The sequence below is a fragment of the Acinonyx jubatus genome, chromosome B3 (genome assembly GCF_027475565.1).
Source record: "Acinonyx jubatus isolate Ajub_Pintada_27869175 chromosome B3, VMU_Ajub_asm_v1.0, whole genome shotgun sequence".
NCBI lineage: Eukaryota > Metazoa > Chordata > Mammalia > Carnivora > Felidae > Acinonyx > Acinonyx jubatus.
This window is the reverse complement of record NC_069386.1, coordinates 30,101,717-30,111,004: the sequence shown is the minus strand read 5'-3', so window position 1 is coordinate 30,111,004 and position 9,288 is coordinate 30,101,717. Positions and strand designations below refer to the sequence as shown.

The 9,288-nt window shown below is 52.3% G+C and overlaps 1 long non-coding RNA gene across 1 annotated transcript; it reads right to left on the bottom strand.

The window, feature by feature from the left end:
• Positions 1-619: 619 nt before the first annotated feature.
• LOC106979410 (uncharacterized) lies at positions 620-4,937 on the bottom strand. Its single transcript, XR_001430938.3, has 3 exons — positions 4,339-4,937; positions 2,311-2,415; positions 620-1,165 (listed from the first exon to the last, which is right to left on the bottom strand). It is a non-coding gene; the product is annotated as an uncharacterized LOC106979410 (long non-coding RNA).
• Between the last annotated feature and the right edge of the window lie 4,351 nt (positions 4,938-9,288).

Below are 9,288 nucleotides of genomic sequence, written 5' to 3'. Positions count from 1 at the left end.
TTGTCCCAAACCACAGGAGAGAGGGCACTCCTGAGACAGAACGTCCAACCCCGGAGACTCTGCCCACTCTCTGCCTGGCCCCAGCATCTGCATCGCCTGGCCTCAGCTTCTCTGTCCAGCAGATGGGTGGAAGAGTGCCCCAGAGTGCTGTCCCCTCCCTTCTCTCAACAGAATCCTTCTTTCACACCTGCCTGCTCTAGCCCGCTCCCACCCCCACCCCGCCAGCACTCTCTTCCCAGCTCCTCCCACCTTTAAACATTTCTTATTAAAAAAATTATAAATTATATATTATAATGTATATTATATGTATAAATATTATATATTATATTAGTTTCAGATGTACACCATAGTGGTATATATATATTACAAAAGGCTCACCACAATGAGTATAGTTACCATCTGTCATCAAAGTTATAACAATATTATCGACTATTCCCTGTGCTGTTCTTTTCATCCCCTTGATGTATTTATTTTATAACTGGAAGTTTATACCTCTTAATCCCCTTCCTATTTTGCACCCCCCCCCCCCCCAGTTTGTTCTCTGTATTTATGACTGTGCTTCTGTTATTGTTTGTTTGTTCATTTGTTTTTTATTTTTATTTTTATTTTATGTATTTATTTTGAGAGAGAGAGCGCGCATTTGAGCTGGGGAGGGGCAGAGAGAGAGAGAGAGAGAGAGAGAAAGAATCTTAAGCAGTCTCCACGCTCAGTGTGGAGCCCGCCTACAGGCTCGATCTCACAACCATGAGATCATGACCTGAGCTGAAATCAAGAGTTGGATGCTTAACCGACTGAACCACCCAGGCGCTCTTGTTTTGTTTTTTAGATTCCACATATAAGTGAAACCATATGGTACTTGACTTTGTATGACTTATTTCATTTAGCATCATACCCTCTAACTCCATTCATGTCGTTGCAAAGGGCAAGGTTTTGCTCCTTTCATTTTATGGCTGAGTAATGTTGCTTTGTACATATACACAACATCTTCTTTATCCATCCATCTGCCGATGGACACTGGGGCTGCTTCCATATCTTGGCTGTTATAAATAATGCTGCTGTGACCAGAGGGGTGCATGTAACCTTTGGAATTGGTGTTTCTGATTTCTTCTTCCTGGAAGTGGAAATATTGGATCCAGAGGTTCTGCGGTTCTGAACTGCTGAATACCTAGAAGGGGAAATATTGGATCGTATGGTACTTCTAATTTTAGTTTTTTGAGGAAACTCCACACCATTTTTCAGAGTGTCCAAGCCCTCTCTTTCACTAGTGACTGTCCTCCCAAGTATAATGACACTTCATAGTTTGCAACAAAATTGAGCCCCATTTTACAGATGAAGAAACTGAGGTTGAGAGACATTAAGGGGCTTGAGCAAGTCTACACAGCTGCGAAGATGTGGAACCAGGTCTTTGACCCCAAGCCCAGTGCTCTTAACCACCACAGCGTAGTGTGATGGTGTGGTGTCTGTGTGGTGTTTGTAAATGCTGATGTTGAACCTAGGCCCTGAGTTCGAATCCCAGCTCTCCTACTTAGCTGTCCAACCTTGAACAAGTTGCTTCACCTCTCCTGTGACTCGGTTTTTTCCCTTGTAGAATTGGGTCAGTGAGGATTCCGTGCACTGGTGTACCTCATGTGCCTAGCCCGGGGCTTGGCATGCAGCAGACGTTCCATAGACACTTGTCCTTTCTCTTCCTTCTCTGTAGTCCTCACGTCCTTCTGCCCCTCACAGTTTGTACACAGCTTCATACCTGTTGCCTCCCTTGATGAAAAGTCAGCCCCTTCAGGGCTGAACTTTCCCCACCAGAGGCTGAACTTTCCCCACCAGAGGCGACTGCATACAGTGGGTGCTCAATAAATGTGCACTGGGGTTGGCTAAGAAGCCAGTGCTGCTGTTTTGTGGGGATTTTGGCAAACCGAAGGACTCCCATCTGGTTCACCCTAGGAGGCCTGGGGCGGGGCTGTGCTCAGCTGGTCTCAGTGGCAGTAAAGCCATTGATTCACAACTTGTCCCTGTTTTTCCTTCTCCCCAAGTCAGCAAGGCACCTGGTCCTTGTGAGGGGTTAATTACTGGCCAAGTGCGGGCCTAAGGTTGGGGGTGCTGCTGGGAAAACTGTGCTTGGAGGAAAAGAGTTTTCTTTTTAGGAATGAAAGAAGAGGGGAAGAGAAGGCCTCTGCTTCTTTATGAATCAAAAAACTTGGGTGGAGATTTCTACCCACCCCATCTGCCCTCCCCTTCCCTCCCCCTCCCTCTCCTCCCTTCCTTCCCCCTTCCCGTCTTCTCTCATCTCCCCAAATCCCACCCACGCAGACTTACCCACCACTACCGGGAGTATGTCTGTGGAGCCTCCAGACAAGTTCCCGCCCACAGCTGAGGTTCAAGTCAGGATTAGGTCGCAGCCTCCCCCTGCCTCGTTGCTAGCTAGGGAGAGAAACACAGGCCTGGAAAAATAATGGCAACGAGCACAGCAGTACTAACCCGCACTTGCTTGTCTGCTGGGCCTTCCCAGTTACAAAACATTCACCTGATCTCTTGACAACCCTGGGAAGTATGCGTGTTGGGGGATAGCATTCCCTTTGCGCTGATGAGAAAACTGAGGCTCTAGTGGAGATACAGGATGCTGGGGCTCCTGCACACAAAGCTTGGACTTTGTTTAGCCTGTAGCCCAGGGCTGGAACCCTGGATAGGTGCTGAGCGACATCATGCCAGCAGACTGGCAGAAAGTTGAGGCCCCATGTTGCTTTGGAACTGATCTCTGACCACCTCCTGCTGTCTCAAGAGCAAAGGCTGTTGGACCCGGCAGTGCCTGCTTCTCATTTGTCCCCTCCCTGGCCTCCTCAGCAGGCCTCCCTGGGACCCTGAAGGCCAGGTCCTGAGCAGAACTGACCAGGACCCACCTATGTCACGAAGTTCTCTGGCGTGGGCTGGCCAGGTGCCCTTGGTGACCGTCTCTGAGTGCCCCTGCCTTCCCGGCCATATCTCAACTTCCTCCAGGAAGCCCTCCCAGTCCTTTCTGCCTTTCCACAAACTCCCTGGAGTAGTGATCTCTTCTCCTGGTGCCTCCCAGGGCATCCCTAGCCTGGTCAGGAGGTGTTACTCAATGCCTCCCTTTCCCCTAGACTGACTTCTTCTCAGCAAAGTACTGCACAACACTTGGGGCAGGGGAGAGGAAAACCCTGAACACTCTCGAAGAATGAAAAAGGATGCCCACACCTCAGGTGAAGGAGGATTCAAAGTGTCCTGAAGCTTCAGAGACCTGTGGCATGTGCTGCCTCAGTTTCTCCAAGTGATCTGCCTCTGGGAGAACAAGACAACAGAAAGCCCAGCATCACCTACTTCCCTACCAGCAGAGTTCAGCTAAGACGCTGGACACGTACTCCTGGTCACTCTCACCCTCAATGATTCTTGGACTCAGTGCCGGCTCTGGCAGCAGCTATGGCTTGGTCCTGCCCCTGGCCAACGCCTGGCAGTCTGAGCGCCTCTGTGTTTTGCACTCTGACCACATGGGCTCCACCCAGGGAACCTGTGGCCGAAGCCAGCGTGCTGGTAAATGGTGGGTACTTATGCCCCAGATGGAGTGGCGTGTGCACTGGGGTGTACTCCAGCTGCCCAGGTCCTGCCCTCAGGGAATTGGCCTTCTGCCATGAAGGACACAGAACCCAGGCCACTACTGCGCAAGGGGACACAAGCTTTTGGCCCCAGTTCCATGGCCCTGCAGTCTCATGGCCAGGGGCTCCCAGGCCTGGGCTTCTGACCCGGGCCTCTGCTGGGAGTGGTCTTGCTTCTGTTCCTGGCTGGAGGCATCCATGGGGCTCCTGTAAGTGCAGGCAGCCTGACTCAGGAGGGGCGGGGGCAGCTATTCCCAACAATTACACAATTCAGGAGCTCAGAAGTTGTGTTTGCTGTCTTCAGGAGCCAGCTGCGAATGGGAAGCTAGTGGCAAGGCTTTGCTCTGATGGGGGCAGGCTTTGAGCCACACCCATACCCTGCAGGGGAGACAGGGGTGAGGGGTGGTGCAGGATCCCTTCAGAGCCTCTGGTCCAAGGGGCAGGACTCATTTTCCACACCGTGTCCACAAAAGCTTGTGGCTTCAGTGGCTATGAGCAGCTGGCCACAGCTGACTCCCCTGGGGTCGTGCTATTTCTAAATGTTGGTTCATGCTATTAACCCCTGCTGTGCTCCACCAGCAGACATCAGCAGCCTGCAGAGAGTACGTCTGGGGAGGGGGGAAGGAAGAATCCTTGTCTGGATGGAAACTTTGTGAACATACTTGCTCCGAGTCTAGCACGGGGCAGGCAACTTTGGGGGTTAGGGCAGGGCTCCTAAAAGAGGGATGTAAAATACCTGCTCAGGACGGAAATGAAGCTTGTGATGGGCGTTAGGAGACGTGGGTCTGAGCTGGCGGCTGGGCAGGGCAGTGGAAAGAATGTCGGGTCAGGAGCCAGAGGTCCAGTTCTGCCAAGCCTTTTCTGTGTGGCCTCAGGTGAGTCACTTCGCGTCTCTGCACCTCTTCTCTCGTCTGTACGTTGTAGAACCGCCATGGTGCTTGCACGATGTTTTCCAGCAGAGATGCTGGTGCTTTATAAACCACGAAGGGCTGTGCCTGGTGGTTATGATGACGGCAACTGTTGATGCCAGGGTCCTACTCTCTGAGCGACTCCCAGGTGTCCCTTGAAGGAAAGGCAAGATCGACAGCCAAGAGACAGCCAGGGCATGCTGGCAGAGCTGTCTTCAGCCTGTGTGGGGCTCAGTGAGGATGCCGCCCTACATGAGAACACCGAAGTTCAGCCCCTACTGACTCCATTGGCTCGCTCTCCTTGTACAGTGAAATCCTGTGGTAGCCAGCCTCCAAGATGGCCCTCTGTCATCCCCCACCTTCTGGCATTTGCACCCGTGTTTAGCCACCTCCCACACTGAATAAGGCTGACCTGCGTGGCCACGCAGCAGTGACTGAGTGTGACTTCCAGGGTGAGGTCATAAAAGACATGGCAGCTACTGCCTTGCTCTCTTCTGACTGCTTGCTCTGCGTGCCAGCCACCATGACCTGAGGAGCCCGTGGGGGGCCCATGTGGAGAAGAACTCTGGCCTTTGGCCAACAGCCGGGACCAGTTCACCACTCATGTGAGCGAGCCATCTTGGAAATGGGTCTGCCAGCACCAGTCAAACCTTCAGATGACTGCAGCCCTTACTGACATCTTGATTGCTGTCTTTTGAGGAGCCTGAAGCCAGAACCATCCAGCTATGCCACTTCTAAATTCCTGACCCACAGAAACTATATGCAATGGTAAACGTGTATTGCCATCTTAGGCTGTTAGGTTTTGAGGATAATTTATTATGCAGCAGCGGATAACTGATACAGACCCATCCAAGTATAAGTAGTAGTTCAGTGAGCCAGACTGGGCATGGCGCTGGGACTCTGCTCCCACAAGAAGGAACGTTTCCTTGATCAATCAATGGATCAACCCATTCATTCATTCATTCATTCAACAAATATTACTTTTAAAAAATTTTATTTATCTTGAGAGAGAGAGTGGGGAAGGGGCAAAGCAAGAGACTCCCATGCAGGTTCTGTGCTGTCAGATTGTTCTCAAGAACCATGGGATCATGACCTGAGCGAAAATCAAGAGTCGGATGCTTAACCAACTGAGCCACCCAGGTGCCTCTGGGTGTGTTGATTTTGAGGTGCTTGTGAGAAACCCAGTGATACAGTGTAGGCTGTAGGATGTGTGGGTCAAAGCCCCCGAGAAGGCCTGGGCCAGGGGCACGTCTGTTTGGGAATTGTTGGAGGACAGACAGTGGGACTGAAGCAACAAGAGGGTGGGCTTCCCTGGCAAGAGGTGGGTGGGGTAAAATGACAGGAAGGCCCAGGACTGAACGCTGAGACACTAATAGTTCTCCTCTTAACCTTTTTTGGGACATAATTTCACACTTGCAGAAAAGCAACAAGACCATTACAGATGTTTCCCACATACTCTTCACAAGATTTACCAAACATTAATATTTCACCAGATATTAAATTTTCTAGGTATATACGTATTTTTTCCTGAGCTATTGGAGAGTTAAGTTGCAGACATGATGCTCCTTTATCCTTGCATACTTCGGTGGCTATTTCCTAAGAACAAGGGCCTTCTCTTTCACAACCAGACAGCCATGATCAAAATCAGGAAATTAACATTAGTACAATGTTCTTAATTAGCCATAGATCTTTGTCCAGTTTTGCCAATTTCCCCAGTAATATCCTTGATAGCAAAAGAGAATTCTGGCTGTGGCATTGCATTTTGTTGTCCTCGTTTCCTTTTTTTTTTTTTAAAGTTTATTTACTTATTTTGAGAGCGAGTGGTGGAGGGGCAGAGAGCGAGAGAGAGAGAGAGAGAGAGAGAGAGAGAGAGAGAATTCCGAGCAGGCTCCGCACTGCCATCGTGGAGCCCCCATGCAGGATCCGAACTCATGAACCATGAGATCATGACCTGAGCCGAAACCAAGAGTCAGATGTTTAACCGACTGAGCCAGCCAGGGCCCCCTCATTGAGGGCCCCCTCATTGAGAAACCTCTTGAGTTTCTGTTAATCTGGAAAAGTGTTTTTCTTCGGTGTTTCTTTGTCTTTCATGACATTGCCATTTTTGCAAAGTGAATCTTGATTTGAGTTTATCTAGTTTCTTCATAATTGGATTCAGATCCTGCATCTGCAGTGGGAAGAACCCAGAAGTGATGCTGTGCTCTTGTCAGTGCCTCCCCCAGGAGGTGCAAGACATTTATCTGTCCCACTGTTGATGATGTTAATTTACATCACGTGGTTGAGGTGGTGCTTGCCAGGATTCTCCCTGTAGAGTTACTGTTTTTCCCTTTACAATTAATAGATATATGCCAACATTGAAAGGTCAGATTGAGAAGGAGGAGCCAGGAAGAAGGCTGGGAAGGGGCAGTGGGGACATGGGGTGCTGCGGGTAGGGAGGGAGTGGTTGGTCATTTGGTCCTGGAAGCCAATCTGACGAGGGTGAGAAGTGTCCATTGGCTGCAGCTTTCCCTGTCAGGTCATAGTTTAGGCGGAGTGACGGCCTGAAGCCAGCCTGCAGAGCTGAAGAGTGAAAGGAGGCGACAACAGAGACAACAGGGAAAATGCCTCTTCGGAGAAGTTTGTCTGGACGAAGGGAGAGGGATACAGGCAGTGAAGGAGAGGTGTGTGGGGTCAGGAAGATGGTTTCTAACAGATGGAAGGGTATGTGTGATAGGAAGGGACCCAGTGAGGGGTTAGACATCTTTGATTCAGTGGAAGGAATGGGAGAAGGTCTTGATGAGCCCTCCTGAGCCCCAGGAGGGAATGGAAGCAGTAGGCGGCAGGAGCCGGTGGCCCCAACAGCAGGGTAGGGAAGGTTTGGGTAAGAGTGCTGTCTGATGGCCTATTTCCTCTGCTGAGAAGGAGGTTGGAGCAGGGGGCCGGAAGGAGGGCTGGGCAGGTAGAGGGGAATGAGCTGTGTTTGAAGCGACCTCTGGGGAGAGGGAGAGAGCAAGCCGGCCGGTGTGGTGATGGGCACTGGGCAGTGTGGAGGCCAGTCCAGGGTTCGGAAGCCACAATACTAATCCCAACAGCTTTTCGCTGCCTGGTGCAGGCAGACAAGGCAGACCTGGTGACTCAGGGCTGGGGTGTCCCAGGGGGGCAGCTGGACAAGGAGGGCGGTGAAGGCAGGAGGGGACAGAAGGCCAGGGAGAAGGAGCACGGTGAGCGGTGGGGTCTCACTGCTGGCAGGCGATGTGTGCAGCCAGAGTGGCAAAGGCCAGAAGTGTAGGCTGGCACGCGTTTCAGAGGGAAGTGGATGGTCAGTGACCCGGATGGCGGTGGGAAGCCTGGTGTGTGCTGGGGAGAGGGGGCTGCGAGGGAGTGGAGGGGAGGTGTTTGGGGAGGAGGAAATCTGGGAACTGAGAGGCCAAAGGATCGGTGGTTCCCTGGAAAGCCTTGTCACCCGGGGTGATGGCAGGGGTTGGGTGGGTGGGGAAGAAAGTCATGAGCCAACACCACCAGGTTTACAAGTCAGGACAGATGGCAGCCCCGAGGAGATGAGGGGGGCACCCTGGATGCTGGAACCCTCGAGGAGTGGTACTTCTGACAGGGAGGGGGACACTGCCGGGCGAGTGCCAAGGAGACCAAAGATCTGCTCCACCTCGGACTCTGAGGGTCGGGGGTGTGAGAGACAGGACAGCAGCTTCAGCGAGGACCAAGGGCTGTCTCCAAGGGCGAGCTAGGTCTCTGTTAAAGGCTGAAAAGAAGAGAGCATTTGGAGCAGGAGTGGGTGGTTTGTGATTGACTGGGGTCTAGTGGCTCAGTCGCCCCAAGAGAGCCATGCACACGGGTGACAGACAGGAGCAGGGCAGGGGTGTGGTAGGAAGGCTCCCTGGGTCTGAGATACTTGGAGACTCCACCCCGCCTGCCTCCCCAGACCAGGAAGGTGGAGGTCCCCGCCCCACCTCAGCGTGAGGGGACTGGCAGGGCTTGGGCCCAGCAGGCCCGCAGCCTCCTCCAGGAAAGGCTGACGAGGATGGGGGTAAGGAGGCAGCACTGCCTGTGGCCTGAGGCCAATCCCAGCCCTGCCTGGCCCGCTCTGTCCAGAAATCAGAGGCTTGGCTGCATGTGAGGGACACAGGGAGGGTCTGCTGCCACTGGGTGAGGCCCTGCCCTCTGTTTTGAGCTGTTCAGTCCCACAAGGGCTTCTGGAGTGCCAACATGCCTGGCCCTGAGTCCTCATTGCGTCTGCTGGTTGGGATGAGCTCAGAGTGTGGTTTGGTTTCCATTAGATCAGAGGCTGTGAGCCAAAGAGAGCCCTGGGTTTGTGCCCTGGTTCCGTCTCTGCTACTGATATAATGGGAGACTTTGGGTAAGTCCTTGCCCCTTTTGCAGCCTCAGTTTCTTTATTTGCATCCTGGGGCTGTGGCAGACACCCTCTCTAAAGCCAGCAGTCATCTTTTCCAGAGATGGGAGCCCCTCTTAGCTGGTTCAGATCAAATCCCCAGTCTGAGCAGCTATGAGCTGGTGGGTACAAACAGGCCCCGGGGCCCTAAAACCTGAATGTTAAGGGGGGAAGGTGTCACCAACATTTCCTCAGCCCCGGGGCTCATCTGTCAATTGTTTAGCATTTGGGTATCTTTGCTACCCCTCAGTGTTTCCTCTCAAACTACCCCTACTCTGGGGGGTACTCTCTACTAGGCACAGGAAGTGGCTTTTCAGGCCTCAGTGCCACCCCTCCGTCCTCCTTATCTGCTCCCCACTCACTGCCTGGAATGCCAGCAGCAGGTAAGCATTCC